Raw genomic sequence first — 17,713 nt, forward strand, 5'->3', positions numbered from 1 at the left:
GAGGAGGTCGAGGAAACAAGGGAATGAAAGATAGAGTATGGAAAACAACAATTGTTTTTGTTTTGTTTCATTTAGGGTTAAGGTTAGGGAGTGGGGTTTGTTTAGTTTAGTTTAATGTGTTTAGTTTTGAGTTTAGGTTGTGTTTTGTATTGTCTATATATTGTATTGTATTGGTTTTTTTCTTTTTGCTTTTCTCCTTTGTTTTCCCCCCCCTGTTTTTTCTTTCTTGTTTTTTTCCTCTTTTTGTAAACTATAAAAGTAATAAATATTATTTTTTTAAAAAAAGAAATTAATAGACCTAAGTTAAGTACTCATTAATTTCAATGAGTAAAAGTTAGTTTAATATAACCCATAGGGTAAAAACATCCAATCAGTGGTGCAGCCGAAATGCCCTGGAATTCAGAAATGCACTGAAATGATGACCAAGTTGGTACCTGGTAGGTAGCTGGCATAAAACTCTGGAAGAGGGCATTTCAAAGATGGAAAGGGAGTGGGTAGGCAGGGGAAACCCTGTCAGTTTCGGTTCTCTTAAGTCTCTCATTTTTCAAATCCTAAATTTAGTTCTCCACATTTCCGCAGCAATTTCCATCTAAGAAAAAAAAAATCTCATTAAAATTCATCAGCATTTGGGCATGGATGTCTCCCAATAAAAACATGTGTCTTTGCAATTTTGCCAAATAAGCACATTTTTGGGCAAGCCATTTCCCCACATGTAATGCATTTTTGTATGTTGTATTCACCAACACATGTGGTGTTTTACACATTTCCCCCGAATATATGCATTTTTGTACATATTGTTTGGTTGGAGGACTGCACCACATAATTCAGAGAAGTGCTAATCTTGAAAGATAGCTGTGTCTCAGTTTGCGTATTGGTTCAATTAGGGCAATTTGGGTAGTTTCTCATTAAAATGCAGATTAAATCCAACTTTCCTCCATCCCTAGGATCTGCTGGAGCCTATGCCAGCCTAGAAAGCAGGTCCGTTTCCTGCACCAGCCCTAGTAAAGCAAATTGCTTTTCCTGGATGGCATGACTAGCCAAGCTTAGGACTGCATTGTTTAATTACCATCTTATTATTCCTAAAGTTTTAGTTCTCATGAATCATCTGCATAAGGCAAAAGGGCTTGACACTCAGAAGTCGAACAGAACATACAGGGTGTGATTCTGTTCCCATTGAGGCCATTAGCAGAGCCAGTAGCCTGGTGCCAGAGCAGCAGGAGTGCCAAGAAACTGGACAAATAGTTAAAATGCAGGAGGTTGACAAGACCAAACCAAGGTATGCTAGAGAAGCAGGCGGAAATTAACATTCAGAGAAGAGACCCTAATTCCTGTAACAAATATTTTAAGAAGGTGGAAAAGATGGTGCATTAATCCATTTTCATGATAAAAAAATTGTATGAGGAATTAGCCGTAAGGCCACAGTGAGCCATCATTATGAAAATGAGAAGGACTCCGTTTTCTCTGCTCATTTGCAGCGTGTATTTTGGATTTTTGCCAGTTATATATTTAAAAGTGGTGTTAGATATGATTTTTTTTTTATTCCAAGCCTTTAGCTCTTCATTCTGTAGGTTCCTTTTTTTGTACGAGACAATTATAGACTAACGGTAGAATTGTAAGGATCGCAGAATCATAGATGTTTACCCATAAGTATGTACACTGATACTTTCCCCCTAAGGGTTGCATTTAACTCAATTTACTGGATCCAAATTACAGCACAATCCAAACCCAACATCTGCAGGGATGAGAGAGTTGGATATAATAGACACTGGGGCTTTCCTGGTTGAGCCAGTGCTGAGCCTGGGCTACACCAGCCAAAGTCAGCTAAGCATAGGTTCCCCCAAAAGCGTGTAGCAGGAGTGGGACAGGACAAGGATCCCTTTCAGCTTGGTCACATGACCTAGCAAGCAACCTGGCTAATGTGTGGTGGTTAACAGGAAGGCAGTCCCATTCACCTGGCAAAATGTTCTGCAAAGGATGGACCAGTTCTGAATCAGCTTGCTGGCAGGATCCAATTCCCCACCCTTAGCTTAGATGAACGCTTGCATGCAAGATGTTCAAGACTATAACAGCATATAGTTGCAAAAGGTGTTTAACAGTCTTCCCCAGCCTGCTGCTCTCCAGATGTTTTGGACTACACCTCCAGAGAACACGTCTAGGTATTATGAGAACCATAGAGCTGTTACAGGCCCAAGTTAATCAAAATGCATTCAAAGGGTGGTATCCAGTTAAAACCCCATCTGCACTATACATTTAAAGCAATATCAATTTGGCTTTGCCCAAAGAATCCTGGGAATTGTGGTTTGTTAAGGGTGCAGAGATACTCCTGTTCTCCTCAAAGGGCTACAATTTCAAGAGTTCATTGGGAAGAAGGATTGACTGTTAAAACATTATGTAAATTGGATTTGTGAGGGGAATACGGGGGTCTCTTGAAGACTCTCAGCACTTTTAACAAACCGCAGTTCCTAGAAGCAAGCCCCATGTGGAAATAATGGATTAGCAAGCTTTCATGAACTGAAACTTTTACCCATTGAAATGATGGAATTATTTAGATGATTCTAATTCAGTATAAAGAAGAGAAATATTTTCATTGTTTAATTCCCTCTCCATAAGCCACAGTGTTACTAGATATATATTTGCCTCTGCAGTAATGATTGCATTGAAATCACAAAGTAATCTTCCGAAAGCTACACAAATAACTCAGTGCTGCTGTAAAAAACATTACAAGCACCTTGCTAGCCATCTGCAGGCAAACTTTCAAAGGGAAAATCACGTCATCAGATTATCTGACCCATACAGTGTCTTGCAGATGTTTGGGGATAGTATTTGGGGCATAGCTCATTTCAGGCTCTATATAGTAGAAACAAAATGTGCATTTACACAGTTAAAAGAGTAACTGAATTCCCATAAGGATCTTCAAAAGCTTTTTTTGTTTGCCCAAGCACCATATTCTGCTACTTTGGCAAAGAGGTATTCACAATGACCTGTTAATAGGAAAGGACTCATACTTTTACCAGATGGGTTCCAGCCCAGACAGCAGTGTCATCTGCCTTTATTTTAATAGCTCCACCTTTTTCTTCTTCTTTTTCTTAAAGTGATAAATGAGGTGAACATGACCTGGCCTTAGAATGTCATGGTTTAAACCATTTCCTTTCATCTTGCTTGGTGTCTTGTTGAGGAAGCTTGCTAGGTAGAATCTGTTCAGCTGCAAACTTATGTATCAAAACAGTTCATAGAAGTCAAGCAGTTTTGCCAATGTGCCAGCCAGGTTTTGGTATATAAACCAACAGGCCTCAGACAATAGTTTTCCTTCACTTGCATTGATCGTTTTTTGCCCTGCATGCAACTCTTTACATGGCTTGTTTTGAGACATGACACTGTTTCCAAAGCAAATAAACTGAGACACAGTACATAAATACCAGATCCATCCTTTGATTTTACATCCTTTACATCTTCCTATAGGCATGTTAGGTTTAAATGCCCATGAGAAGTAGAGCTAGACAAACATCGATCAGCAAAATGCAAAATCCTGCTGCAAATGAGAGAAACATATGTTACCCAACTGAATTACAATTATGGATGTAAGATCAGATGTTACCATCCACTTCTTGTAGGTGCCTTTGATAGGCAGTCGGAGCTGTGTGGCCACTTTTCCATGATGTTGTTTGTTTGCTTCTTATGTACTGAAGTTCTGAACCACCCTTCATTAATTCATATCCCAGAGCAGTTTAAAACAAATTCATTAAAAAAATTTACATTCAATACAACCAAGAGAAAAACATAGTTAAAAATCAAAACCATAACAAACATAGCAGACATGTCTCAACAAATATAGTTGGCCTTACAATATCTAATTTCCCCAAAGACCTGTATTTTTTCGTAGCAACAAAAACCAGATGATGACAGTATTGCATGCCGTCATTCCTCCAAGGGGAGGAAATAACCACAGATGAGGTGCCACTATGGAGAAGGCCCTATTCCATGTCACCACGTAATAGGCAGAACAGCCGAAAGGGCTTTCCTTGCCTGGACAAGATGAAAAAGGGGAGGAGGGCATCTTCCAAGTTCATAGGAACATAAACTTATACTGACTCATACAATTGGCCCATCTAGGTCAGTATTGTCTATTCCAATTAGCAAAGACTATCCAGGGGTTCAGACTGAGGATATTCCCAATCTTACCTGGAGATTGAACTTGGAGTCCTGCAGGAAAGTCACCTGTGAAACAGCACTGCACAAGGATGTCTAGTTTCCCAGTAGGGGCTCTATCTATGGAAGGGTGAGGGGCTGAGCCCTCAAAAATTTCAAGGAGGGGGTCAGGCCCCCTCAATATTCCATGGTGAACACTTGTACAGTGGTACCTCGGGTTAAGTACTTAATTCATTCCGGAGGTCCGTTGTTAACCTGAAACTATTCTGAACCTGAAGCACCACTTTAGCTAAAGCCGCCGCACCGCCAGAGCACAATTTCTGTTCTCATCCTGAAGCAAAGTTCTTAACCTGAAGCACTATTCCTGGGTTAGCGGAGTCTGTAACATGAAGCATATGTAACCTGAAGCATATGTAACCTGAGGTATCACTGTCCATGCCATACGACATGTTCATGCCACACATGAGTGCATGTGACATGTCAGCACAGTGTGCATCATGTGAGAGTGATGTGAGCACATCACATGGCACCAGCCCCCTCAATTGTGTGTGTGTGGGGGCAAGCTGGTGTGCCTGTTCTCCAGGTTGTCCCAGAGTAGGTTAGCTTGATTTTCCCACCCCACTCCACCCCAGATTGAAGCCACAGGGAGGATAAGAGAAGGTCAGCAACCTTTTTCAGCTGTGAGCTGGTCCACCGTCCCTCAGACCATGTGGTGGGCCGGACTATATTTTGGAAGAAAAAATGAGCAAATTCCTATGCCCCACAAATAACCCAGAGATGCATTTTAAATAAAAGCATGCATTCTACTCATGTAAAAAATCACTGATTCCTGGACCGTCTGTGGGCCGGATTGAGAAGGTAATTGGCCCACATCCAGCCCAGGGGCCTTAGGTTGCCTACCCCTAGATAAGAGGTTCTGTGCACAGCCCCAGTGAAAATGGGAAGATGCCTTCCTTTTGAGATTATTCATTTTCACTTTCAGTATATTAAACTCTGTTTTGAAGATATCGTATCAGTGATGAAATTATGGTGGATAGGTTGTGAGTAGCTCAGTGGAATCCATGCACCTCTGTTCCTGACTCCAGTAGTTGTTCATGTGGTGGGGCAGAGTTACCCTCCCACCACCAGCATCACTCCTCCTTACTTAGATGGGGGTGGGTGGAGCAGGGGAAGCGACGAGGTCAACATTGCATGGATACACCAAAGGGAGTACCAAAGGGATGGTTGGTGGCAAGACCACTGGTGCAACAGTGTGGCCCCAATTTTGCCACCACCCCACTCCTGAGCCCGGTACTGCGTGACTCCCCTCAGTTTCAATCCAGTCAAGCTACATGTAGTCTTCAAAAACAGAAGCTAATGGGAGAGGGATCAAAAAGATAACAAAGCTGGACTCTGTAACTCAAGCACCACAGTTATGATCTTTTTGCTGGAAACTGGAGCCATAATCTGAAACAAACCACACTCTTCTCTTTTCCCTATAATACTCAGTTCTTATAAACTGCATTAAACCATGAGGTTTCTCCTTTTCCTTCTAATTGCGTAACTATGACATAATGTTCCATTTTAAATTTAATTTCTGTAGGATTTTTTTTAAAAAAAGAATGCAAGTTTTTTTCTAGTACCACAAAAACTTTGAAAATGTGTTCTGTGCCTGCCCCTCGTTCATAGACTACTAATTTATTGAAATTTGGACTTGGTTTTGAAAGATTATAGACACTGCTGTTTTAGAGGCGAGAATGTAAACAAGAAAAAAGGGAGCTGAACCTTTAAATGTTAATACTTTGGGAAGCTGAAGAGCCAAATGTGTGTCTGAGGGAAAAAGCTCCATCACCTAAATGAATTGTTTCAAAAAGGAACTGGTAGGTGGGTATTCGGGTTGAATAATCTAAGTTTTATTCTAATGTGCACTGGGTTCTATCAGGTCACACACACACACACACACGAAGACAGGCAAAAAGGCATAAACAACAACAACAACAACAACAAAAGCCTGTCTTGGGAAATTAATATTGCAGTAATATCCAGGTTCTGGAAAGGGAACTCTGTCGCTTTTAGAGTAAACACCAAAAACAGATGCCACAATCTCATAAAATAAACATGCAGTGAAAGGGTAACACAGACATTAACAGCAAACTGATTCAGTAGCCAATACAGTATGATGAGAAAGGCACACACAGTATGGTGTGAGGCAAAATAGAAGCCATTAGCCATATGGTACAGTGTGGAGATGGCCTCCGTGACGAGAAACAGTTGTATGCTGTGTGGTTTATAAAATAATTATGCCGTGGCAAGCAACATTTTTATAATTATTGGCAATTTTAAAAATATTTTTCTTACGCTGGAAGCATTTACCAAATTGAAGGATGGAGGCAGCAGCTTCATTTGCTGTATATTGTGCTTTTAGGCTATGCAGGGAGCTGCCATTGCGAAAACAGCAGCTAATTTACATGCGATTATGGGAGACTTTATATGATTCTTTTTTAAAAAAAGAAGAAGAAGCAAGGGATGTACAACATATAGGCGGAGAGAAATACTTGGATGAATATTACTTGCCACCTGTCAAAAAAAAAAAAAGCTTCCAATTTGTATTTTCCTCCTTTTCTTCTTTCCTTTGTAAGTATGTGGGGGGAAAGGGAATGTGGAGCTCTGAGGTTGTCATTGGCAACCACAAAATCTGTTTTGAAAGGGGGAGAACCTGAGGACAGTTAAGGGTGCCTGAAACATCTGAGGCAAGAACTGGTGACCTCCATCTCTGTTCAGTTTTTGGAATAAGCTGTGCCATCAAGGGTTTTGTCCACTTATACAAGGAAGACTGCCAGTAATGTCTGGGGTACTGTATTATTTTTTCTAGATTGCTTTTAAGAAGGCCCACCCAGTGGCCAGCATCCTATTCTCAGAGTGCCCAAATAGGAAGCTGATAAGCAGGAACCGAGAACAGCAGCATTGTCCCCACATGTGCTTCCTAGCAACTGTTTCTGCAGCTGCCTGATAATTCCAACTGTCCATGGTGGTCCTGGGAAAATGTATATAGTCGTGGATTTATCACCCAGGGTGCTGCTCACAGACTGGCATTATTTTTGGGTGGGATTCAATCACATACTAGAAATAATGTCCTCCCTAAAAGAGGGCACATGTTGCGGTGAGACCTGGAGACTGACCTCCTGGTTGTGGGTGGGTCTATTGGATAGCCACAATACCCGATTGGTAGGTCCCTCGTTGCTGGGTTTAATCTGGCCAATGGGGTGCAGTCTAAATGGATCGAGGGACCTATATAAACCCATGCAAGGGTCGCAGAGCTTCCTCTTTTGGCTCATGCATCAGAACACCCATCCACTTCTCCCTAATTTTAGGGCATTTTGCCATTGCATGTCGTCTGTCGTTGGGACAGGGGCACGGCAGGAATTTTTCCCACTTGGCTGATTGGCTGTGGCCATTTGGGTTTCACCTGCCGCGTAGCAATTTGTCACAACTTGTAAGGTTGCGGATAGGCACTGGTTCAGGTGGTAGGGATGGGAGAACGCTCTCGCCATCCCTATGGGAAGGGTATTCCGTTAAAGGAATCCAGGGACTCAACTTGGTTTGGTCAACCCCCGAAAGGGGGTTGTGCCCATGCCTGAGTCCAGGGGAGCATCTGGGGAGTGAACAGAGTCTGTTCCCAGGCTTTTCACCTGCCTCAGGTGTTCACCCTTGGCTGACCTATGATAGAGCTCTGGGTCAGCGCTACCTGAAAGTGTGTAGGGAGCTAGTCGAACCAGAGCCTATGCAACCACTCATTTTTCTGTAATCAATAAAGTTTTGGCCTAAATTCTGCCAAAACCCAAAACTAAAATTTGAGTCAAATGTGTCTTTATTTAGGGGGGAGGTCTTTGGGTCTGAACACGCAAAAGTTAGGTTGCACAACTTCTTCCTCTTAACAAGTCCTTTGGCTGATTAATATTCTATGGCCTTTTAAACATGTCTGTGGGGGGGGGGTATTGTTTTGTTTTTGTTTAAACAGTCTATTTTGTGCTTTTATCTTGTGAACCGCCCCAAGGTCTTTGGATGAAGGGCGGTATATAAATTTAATTAAAAAATAACTAAAATAACTAAATATGTCTCCTCCTCCTTTAAATTCATCCAAGTTGGTGGTCATCACTCCCTTCTGTGGGACCCCCCCCCCTTGCTGGCATTAGGCTTGAAATAAGCATTCTGTTGTAGCAAATAACATAGTTTGTGATATGTACTTGCTTGTGGCGTATGTGTGTCTGTATGTGGTTCCCATAACAATTTCTCTAATTTGCAAAAGTGGCCCTGAGTCCAAAAAAAGTCGGCCTTAGTTGATGAATTCATGTATTTATCAATTCATTCCAGTAATAACAGGCTCAAACTATATGTACATGAAACATCCATATATATTTTTTTCATATGTCTGGCCTATTCACATATAAATGAGTGATGGGGTATATATATATTTTTCCATGAAATGAAGTGTAGAGGTGACTAAGCAGTTCCCCACCCCTTTTATCTCTCTGTACTCTGGCTCACTTCCAGTGTCAGACCTGGGCTGGGATAAATTTCCTGGAGGAAGAGAGTGCAGTGGCTTAAGGCAGGGGGAATGCATCTGTTTAAGAAATGGGTTGGAATTTGCCAAAAATGAAGTTTTGCATCAAATTTCTGGGCATATTCTTTTCCAGGATGAATTACTGGAGAATTTCAAACCCCCTGGATAATATTTTGCCATCCTCCAATATGGTTGAGAATATCAGATGCAACTTTGGGTCCAGGTTTCACTTATTGGTTAGGTCATTCAGCTGATATTGTGACTGATTAATTTGTGTCATGAGGTGACAGATTAACCAAAGTACTCAAGTGGCAAATATCAAAACAATAAAGTAATTTCATACTACAAAAACAGACCCCAGAACTATGGGAATTATTCTGTGACAGAGATGACTTCACACAGTAGGAAGAGCAGATGTTCTGGTGACTCAAACATCTGCTTTTTGATCTTCTGTGGGAGCTCACATATATCCTCCAGAGAGATGTGTGAGCTTTTGGTTATCCTGCAAAGACACTGTCAAGAGATCTGCATATGAGTACCTCGGGTTACAGACACCTCGGATTACAAACACTTCAGATTACAGACTCCACTAACCTGGAAGTAGGACCTTGGGTTAAGAACTTTACCTCAGGATGAGAACAGAAATCGTGTGCCAGCGGTGTGGTGGTAGCAGGAGGCCCCATTACCTAAAGTGGTACCTCAGGTTAAGAATGGTTTCAGGTTAAGAACGGACCTCCAGAACAAATTAAGTTCATAACCAGAGGCACCACTGTAGTTCTGTACACCAGCCAGTTTCCAAATCAAAATTGGAAAAGTAATATTTTCCCCAGAGACTTTTTAGCTGTTCCTAAAAAGCATTCCCCCTAAATGCTCATGTAAATGTTAGAGATCTTTCACTATAGTATGCAAGGAGCTATCACCGGAAGTATGATATGGTCACCCCTGCCCATGAACGGGAGTAAAGACAAGAAGCAAAAATTTGGAGGTGAGAAGAGAGGACCAAATCTACTGGCAACTCCTGACTCTCCCTTGGTCCAGGAGCGCACCTTTCTCCTCATTCACCTAAACCCTACAGCGTCTCCTCTTTTTCCAAAAATAGAAACTTTGTATTCTAGGTCTTACCAATAACCATTTCCCCTTCTTAATACTTTCTCTCATTTGCCAGTTTGGAGGGAGTGGAGAAGATTAAAATCTGAGTAAAGACATTTCTGGTTCCCAGCCATAGAAGCTGCAAGCTGTGTGGAGATAGATCAGAGGTGGATAAGCATTCAAATATATATCTGAACAAAGAAACAGAGCTATCCATGTCAACTGAGATTTATTTATCTTATTTAGTTTCATACATTTCCTTTCATCACAGAGATCAGAAGTGGACAGACCACCACTTTGCACCTGTAGAAGTAGAGCAGTAGATGTGCTGTCTTCATCTTTGCAAGATACTATGGTTTTCTGTATTGGGTTTTATCCATGGAAGGCAAATCAGTGGATTGGCCTTCCCCAAGAGCAAATACCATGTGGATTCTTAAATCCAGAATGGAGATTGTATAGGAACAATAGCATAAGATAGGGGGCTGCTAAATAAGTCTATGTAAACAACTTATACCTTGCACCTGACCTGCACTGTATATTTTTTTTCTAGTCTCGTAGATTGTGCTCACCCAAATAATCACTGCGAAATCCACTTTCAACACAGAGAGAAATATTACTTCCCCAATAATGACATGCATTATTCAAACAGTCTGTAGGTTTGTATTTGCTCATCAGTGGTGACAACATTACAAATGAAACAGTAAAAAAGCAGTATATTAGTGCATTAAAGTAAAATGTTATGCTATGCATATCGCCAAAGTACTGCAGTGATACGTTGATCAATCTCCTTTTGCTGGAGCACAATGCAAAACGGGTTGTTTTTAACACATTCATTAATAAAGACTTAAAAAGGGGGGGAATTGGAAACTGTGTTAAAAATGCTACTAAACAGAAAACACAAAGCAATATCATACAGAGATGAGACACATTCTAAGACTTTTCTTTCAGGATTTAAAAAAGAAATTCTGATTGTTCATCGATGAAAGCAACTGGCATAGACTGCTGAACTGGTTATTTTATTTTATCCAATATTGCTTGCAAAGATACCACTTTCATTTTTGCCAGCATTTGTAGTGTAAATGAGGAGCAACCTATCGTAAAATGATGCTACTGAGATCAAAGGAAGCAATCCCTACCACTAAGCTGAAATCATTCTGGGGAACTGTTTTTGATTATGGTTAATGATGTAATCAAGCTAGTAAACTGCCTAGAAGTTGTCGTTGTAGTGGGATTACAGTTTGCCATCATAGAGCACCTAATAATACGAACAAAAAAGTATGGACTTATAAAAATAAGATATTAGTTAATGTTTACTTTAATGGCACACGAGATGAGATCGGGTTGATTAGAATGCTGATAGGAGCTTTTCCCGAAGGAAAATTACTGAAATTTTTGTACGGACGAAAATGCCAATAATATAGAGAGGGGGGAAAGACCACAAGAGTCATTTTTAACATCTTTGATTTCATTCTTTAAAGACCAATTATTTTTCTGTCCCCTGTGGGAAGGGGAAAAAAAACTTCTTTCTTAATGGCAGAATCATTCTGAGACTTCTCTGATTCATTTTATATTTAGTAGATTACAGTTTTAGAGTCATCAGTCAGAAGGAACCCAGCCAACTGACAGACCTGAAATCATGTCCTTTGATTGTAATTGACAGGAAAAGCATTTAAGGTAAAGGGGAAAAATATTTTATTCATCTTTGATTACACTGTGATGTGATTTGGTGACATAATACAGCTGTGAACTGAAGCAAGAAAGGCAATAATTCCTACTTCAGGTTTTTGACATGATGTAGCCCTTTAGTCTTCTTCAAGCCTAAGCCTCCAGCTACAATAGGCCCCTTGATGGAGTCTAGACAAATAGATATACAGACTGTTGCCATTTAAAAAGCAAACAGCTTTAAAAAAGCATTTCTCAAGGCTGTGTATTTCAGACCTAAATGGTGGCACAATTTCCCATCCCCAACCCCCAAAATTATATTCAGTTAGCTCCCGCCCTCCAGAAACAACTTATTGGGCTGAGCTCCTTCACTTTAATCGGGTCTTAAAAGTAATCAAGAAAATGGTATTTGTTGCCATATTAAAAATATTCTCTCAAGAGGCTTTAAACATCTTGCAACTAATTCATATGCAGGAGACATTTATTTCCAGTATTATACTGCCTGGACGGCTATCATAGCTTTTCTCTTTCTTCCCTGCCTTAGTATCATTTTGATCTCAATAGGTCCATTTTCTATTAGTATAATAACTTTCAGGTGGCATATTCTTCTCAATTGCCTATTCAGCATGTAGGATGGTGGTGAAGGGGGACGGTGACTTCAGCTTCCATCAGCCCCAACCAGCATGGCCAGTGGTCAGTGGTAATGAGAGTTGTAGCCCAATAACATCTGGAGGGCTGTGGATAGCCTATTCCTGATGGAGAAACACAGGTAAATCATCAGCTGTGGGTGATTTCTAAACCTGCGCTTTAGGAATATGAAAGGCTAATTTTTTCCAGTGAGTGACACAAGTTGAGTGTAGATGTACCAGAGGTGAAAAATAGCTTAGTTAAATCAATTGCGAGACAGAGGTGAGATCTCCATTGGTTGTTAAGAAGTCAAACCAACGATCATCACCTTCAATAGCAATTTCTTAACTCACTGCATTGCTCTGGAGTTATTTGGAAAAGAGTCCCGATATAATAAGGGTCTCTTGTTTTGGGTAAGGGATGGATGGTTTCAGACAGGGCTGGATATTTATTAAAATCTTAGTGCTTGAACTTATCCACATGGGATTTTGTTTTCTTATTCCCTTCTCACTCCTTGATCTGTACAGGAAGTGACTTACATCTCACTAAAAATACAAACAATGCATGACTCTTTCATATGTATTATATGTACAATATACATCTTCCTTTGTATGTTATTTTGCATATAATTACTCGGGGTTCTTTTTTTTAAATGACAATGCACAAAACATAAAACTGCCAATGCAAGAGGTCATCCAGTGCAAAGAAAACCCAATTGTATCTGAAGCAAGCTACATATCCTTTTTAAATGGATTCCTTTCCCACCCTAGTTTGAGGATTAGTTCTTCAGGTAGAGCAGTTTTTAAAGTCACCAGACTTTTTCACAAATATATTTATCCAAATCCAAGAAATCAATTTCCGAAAGATTTGGGCCCAGAACCAGGACATCATCTGGGAGAAGCTGCATATATTTCCTATTGTCACTGTTCTTTCATATATTTTCTGGAGTGTGTTACCTATGCTTTTTGGTGCATGATGTCAAAACTGCAGTATGAAGCATGTAGTATTTTTGATTATACGATTAGGTGATGGGAATTTACATGAAAGGGTTTTAAAGAAATCATTGAAGCAACATAACAATACCAGGTGACTATTGCAATAGTAAAAAAAATGTCCATGAACTTCCAATATTAAAGTACATAACAATCCATGGTGGGGTTTTGGGTTGGTGGAAGAAGGCAACTAAAATTCACCCCTTATTCATGATATACTAGGCATTCTAGGTGATGTGACGATGTACCTAGGGTGGGAAAGAAGTTAGTTTGCTGGAAGGAATAAGTTATTATTGCTGGCATTTCCCCTTTATTCCCTCATTGTTATTTTTTTAAAATGCCCTTACACAACAGTAGAAGGGACATGGGTGGCGCTGTGGGTTAAACCACAGAGCCTTGGACTTGCCGATCAGAAGGTTGGCAGTTCGAATCCCTGTGACAGGGTGAGCTCCCATTGTTCGGTCCCTGCTCCTGCGAACCTAGCAGTTCGAAAGCATGTCAAAGTGCAAGTAGATAAATAGGTACCGCTCAGGCGGGAAGATAAACAGCATTTCTGTGCGCTTCTCTGGTTTGGTAGAAATGGCTTAGTTATGCTGGCCACATGACCCGGAAGCTGTACGCCGGCTCCCTCGGCCAATAAACGAGATGAGCACCACAACCCCAGAGTCGGTCACGACTGGACCTAATAGTCAGGGGTCCCTTTACCTTTTACACAACAGTATAGCTAATAATCATGCATTTACCTTACAAGAGGTCAAATGAAACAGCATTTGTTTGAAGACAATTCTCTTGCCAGTTAGGCTAGTCATTTGTTTCTAGGGGCACAATGCACCCACATGCTAGTGCTCAGATTATGGAGGGAAAGTTAGACTAAGACCTTAATGAAATCTACAAGTCTCTCATCTCAATTTCGTTGTCCCTCTTGTAATTCAAACACTGGAATGAATGGGAACCGAAGAAGAATATCTCAGTGGGGAGAACTTGGTGGATTGTGCCCATAGTTGTAATAATTATGAGTAAAGGCTTTATAAGATACTTTATAAGTGTGGGGCCTAATGCAGAATCTGTCTAGAGCAAGTACTCTGCAGGGTAGGGTGCAGGCTAGTCAGCATTTATCATTTAGCTTTGCTGTCCATGATATATTTGCAGGAAACTCAAGTGAAATAAATGGCAACAATCCTTCATAGTATGCTATAAATGGATATCTAGCATTTATTTTTTATCATGACAAATTTCAGCTCTAGTACAACTGAACAAAATCATACACAATGAATCCTAGGCAGTGTTATCCAAAAGGGTCCATGGAGGGGGAAATCCTATTTATGGACTGCCTAATCCAAAGCTTTGCCAGACTCATGCCAACAGGATAGAAGGGTGTGTGTGTGTGTGTGTGTGTGTGAGAGAGAGAGAGAGAGAGAGAGAGAGAGAGAGAGAGAGAGAGAGAGAGAGAGTTAGTTAGTTAGTTAGTTAGTTAGTTACCGGTAGTTAGTGTTTCTCTCTGTTTTTGTATCTGAGGGGGTAATATTTTTCGGACCAGAGATGTATTTTCCATGCCATTGGTTGCAATGGGGGAAAAAACCCAGTACTTCAAAAGAAAATCAGTACAGAAACTCAAAGCCATATGGGAGATCTGCTTTATCCTATGGTCCCTTGATGCCCTCCCGGGGTCTGTAAGATTGCTCCCTAAGACTGCTTGCCTGGGAGTAAGACCCATTCAGCTCAGTAGAATTTACTTCTCATGTCTAAGCTTGCACAGTACACTGTGTTGCATATTTAACTTTTAGATTTACTCCAATACCAGATCAAGTTGCTTCAATTACCTAACACTGAATGCATGGGCAGTTGCAAATTTCATATGCTACCAAGCTATGGAAGCCGTGAGTTAATTATTATTATTCATTAGCTAATAAAAACCACTCTTTTCCTTGAGAAGAAGCAATTCTTATTTAAAATAAAATATTAAATGTAGACTTGCAATCCCCAGGAATATGCATGGTGAAATATGTTAACCCTCTCTCTTAGAAGGTATTATTTTTATTTTTATGTTGGGGGGAGGGACACACCTGTCCCACCTTTCAGCCCCAGAAGGGCAAGTCAAATGCCTTTTTATGCCCTTACAAGTAGACATTATTTTTCATGGGTCTGAAAAGCAGCATGGAAAGGATTTCACATCATCTCCCAGTTTGAAGATGCATTTCTACAAGTAATAGGAGAGTAAGTGCTTTTGAACTCAACGGGGCTTACTTCTGATGGGGCACCAAAGGTAACTTGCCCTTTGGGATACTTCTTTGGGTTGTGATGAGAGTGAGAGCACTCCCCCTGTTTGCTTGGTCCTAAGTGAGAGATTGGAGGGGAGGATGTGAGTTAATTTGGCTTCTGTGTGCTATGGAGTCGTGTCTGTAGTGAGAGCATCATTGGAAGACCATGAATCCAGAGTGACTTGGTGCTTCAGATTATTTTGCTATTTCATGCTATTTATTTATTTTACTTTTGTATTTGTTTTTATTGTGCTTTTCCTTTATATTCATATTCTGTCCACTGCTTCGGGGACCTTTGGGCTGAACAGCAGTAGGTCTAGAAAGGAACCAACTATTACTATAGACATGTAGAGGGCTGCACAGAAGAAACACATTTTTAAAAGTGCTTCTTATGAGGTCAAACTTTATCTATAGTCTCTAAGGAAAAATCAGACTTTATATTTTAAAGTCTCTCTTTTCCTCAAAAGGATAACCCCTTAAAATAAATTTAATGAGGTCAGATGCAAAAATGTTACGCAAACCTTTTCCTGACTTCATCCCAGGAGGGGGAGAAAAAGGGAAACCCTGGTCAGCATTGCCATCAGAACATCTCAAGACTTCAAGAAGACCTCCATCTGGTATGTCAGCACCTTTTATTTTAATCTCTTTATTGCACTCCTGAGTGGGTTTATTTTTTCTGAATCCATTTAAATGTTGCCATCTGTCACCCTGTTCCATGTTTACAACATAATGGAATCCCTTCTGGATTTCTACTCCTATTTCTAATATTGAAGTCCTCGCTGAGGAGACAGCTTACAGTGCAACCCTATGTATGTTTCCTCAGAAGAAAGTCCCACTATGTTCAATGCTGTTTGCTTACTCCCATGTTCAGAATTGCAACCTTAAGCAGCCCTTAAGGTATGGATAGGGAACCTGTGGCTCTACAGATGCTTCTGACTACAACTCCCACCATCCTTGGCCATTGGCTGTGATGGCTTGACCTGATTGGAGTTAAGAGTCTAAAAATATCTGGAGTTCCTCAGTCCATCCGTCCCCCCACTGCTTAAGAGGAGCAAAAAGCCTAGCGGTTATAGTTTGGCTTTAAAAGTCTCAGCTGGTTTACATGCACACGATGATTCAAGACCTGAACTTTGTTCAGACATTCACACCCGATGGTTTAGCACCAGACTTTCACACAGCCAAGCATCTTGTTTGCACAAAGTCTATGCACAATGCCTATTGTCGCAGTCTTGTTGCTGAGCAACCATGTGCAGAGCTCAGTGGGGTGGGAGGCCAGCCAACCAGAAGAGTCTCTGAGCTGTACTTGCCTGGATGCTGAGTCAGCATCCAAAGTCAGGTCCAATCCAAGGGTTGGGCAAGCAGCAATCTGCATGGTTAGACTGCCAGGAGTCAGGGAATCCGATGATCATAGGGTCAAGGGTCAAGACGAGCAGGAAGCAGCAAGGCAGGACCAGGAACTGTTACCAGTAACTGACTCCTGCTGGAAGCTCTGCTTGAGAAGGCTGAAGCCAGCTGGTTCTCATCAGTTCCTTCTCCTCTGTGTCCTTATAAGCTGATCAGCTGCAGGTAGAGTCACTCCTTCTTCTCCCCCTTCAGGCTGCTGTTCAGCAGGCGAAGCTGACTCTTGCCTCATGACACCTATTCTCAAAGTATACAATACTGATTGAATGTACAAGAAATACCCGGCCCACATTTGGCTATATGTACATAGGTACTGGGAAAAGAAAATGTTTAAACAGGTTCTGGGGCTAGTGGTTAAAATGTCCCCTCCATGCATTCTATCCTATTCTGTGTTAAAGCCTGAACAGGCTTTGAATATTCTTGAATGAAAGTATAACCTGTCTCATTAAATTGATGTCACTGATATGACTGTGCTACCTGCAATAATTAACACATTCCTTTGTTCAAACCCTCATTTGATGCTACTGCTGTCAGTTAAAGATAAACATGCGTGTGAAAACTAACTGGTGGCACAAAATTACTCTTCCAAAGTTTACCTACGTTACAGGGAGAGGAATCAGAAGACAGATCCAGGTCCTTGTTGATCACTCACAAAGTTGTACTACAACCACCATTGGCAAACTAGTGCCTTCCAGATGTTTTGGACTACAATTCCAACAGGCTGGATCTGAGTAGGGTTGAAATACCTCTGGATGTTCCTTGACATACACGTAATACTGCGGGTGGAAGCAGTGTCTGGGAGGAAATGGAAAGAAAAATGTCCGGGAAAATCTGGACGTATGACAACCTGTGTTGGCAGTGTTGGTTTTGCCAATTTTCCTTAAAAATAGCTCAAAAATGTCTTTTTTGTGATTTTGCCCCCCCAAAAAACCCAGCAACCCAACTGATGGGAGGGATAATCCAAAACTTTTTGCAGACCACCAGGTTGACAAGAGATG

The 17,713-nt window shown here is 40.9% G+C and overlaps 2 long non-coding RNA genes across 2 annotated transcripts in view; one reads left to right on the top strand and one right to left on the bottom strand.

Moving 5' to 3' along the window:
• Positions 1-17,713, top strand: part of LOC308585174 — a 345,848-nt gene that overhangs the window by 154,172 nt on the left and 173,963 nt on the right. The window contains exon 3 of the long non-coding RNA XR_014007113.1: positions 15,857-15,931. This is a non-coding gene — a long non-coding RNA (uncharacterized lncRNA). The remainder of the gene's footprint in view (positions 1-15,856; positions 15,932-17,713) is intronic.
• Positions 3,067-16,767, bottom strand: LOC308585234. Its single transcript, XR_014007179.1, has 3 exons — positions 16,622-16,767; positions 9,809-9,921; positions 3,067-3,529 (listed from the first exon to the last, which is right to left on the bottom strand). It is a non-coding gene; the product is annotated as an uncharacterized lncRNA (long non-coding RNA).

This window comes from Podarcis bocagei (assembly GCF_964188305.1).
Source record: "Podarcis bocagei genome assembly, chromosome: 4".
Taxonomy (NCBI): Eukaryota; Metazoa; Chordata; class Lepidosauria; order Squamata; family Lacertidae; genus Podarcis; species Podarcis bocagei.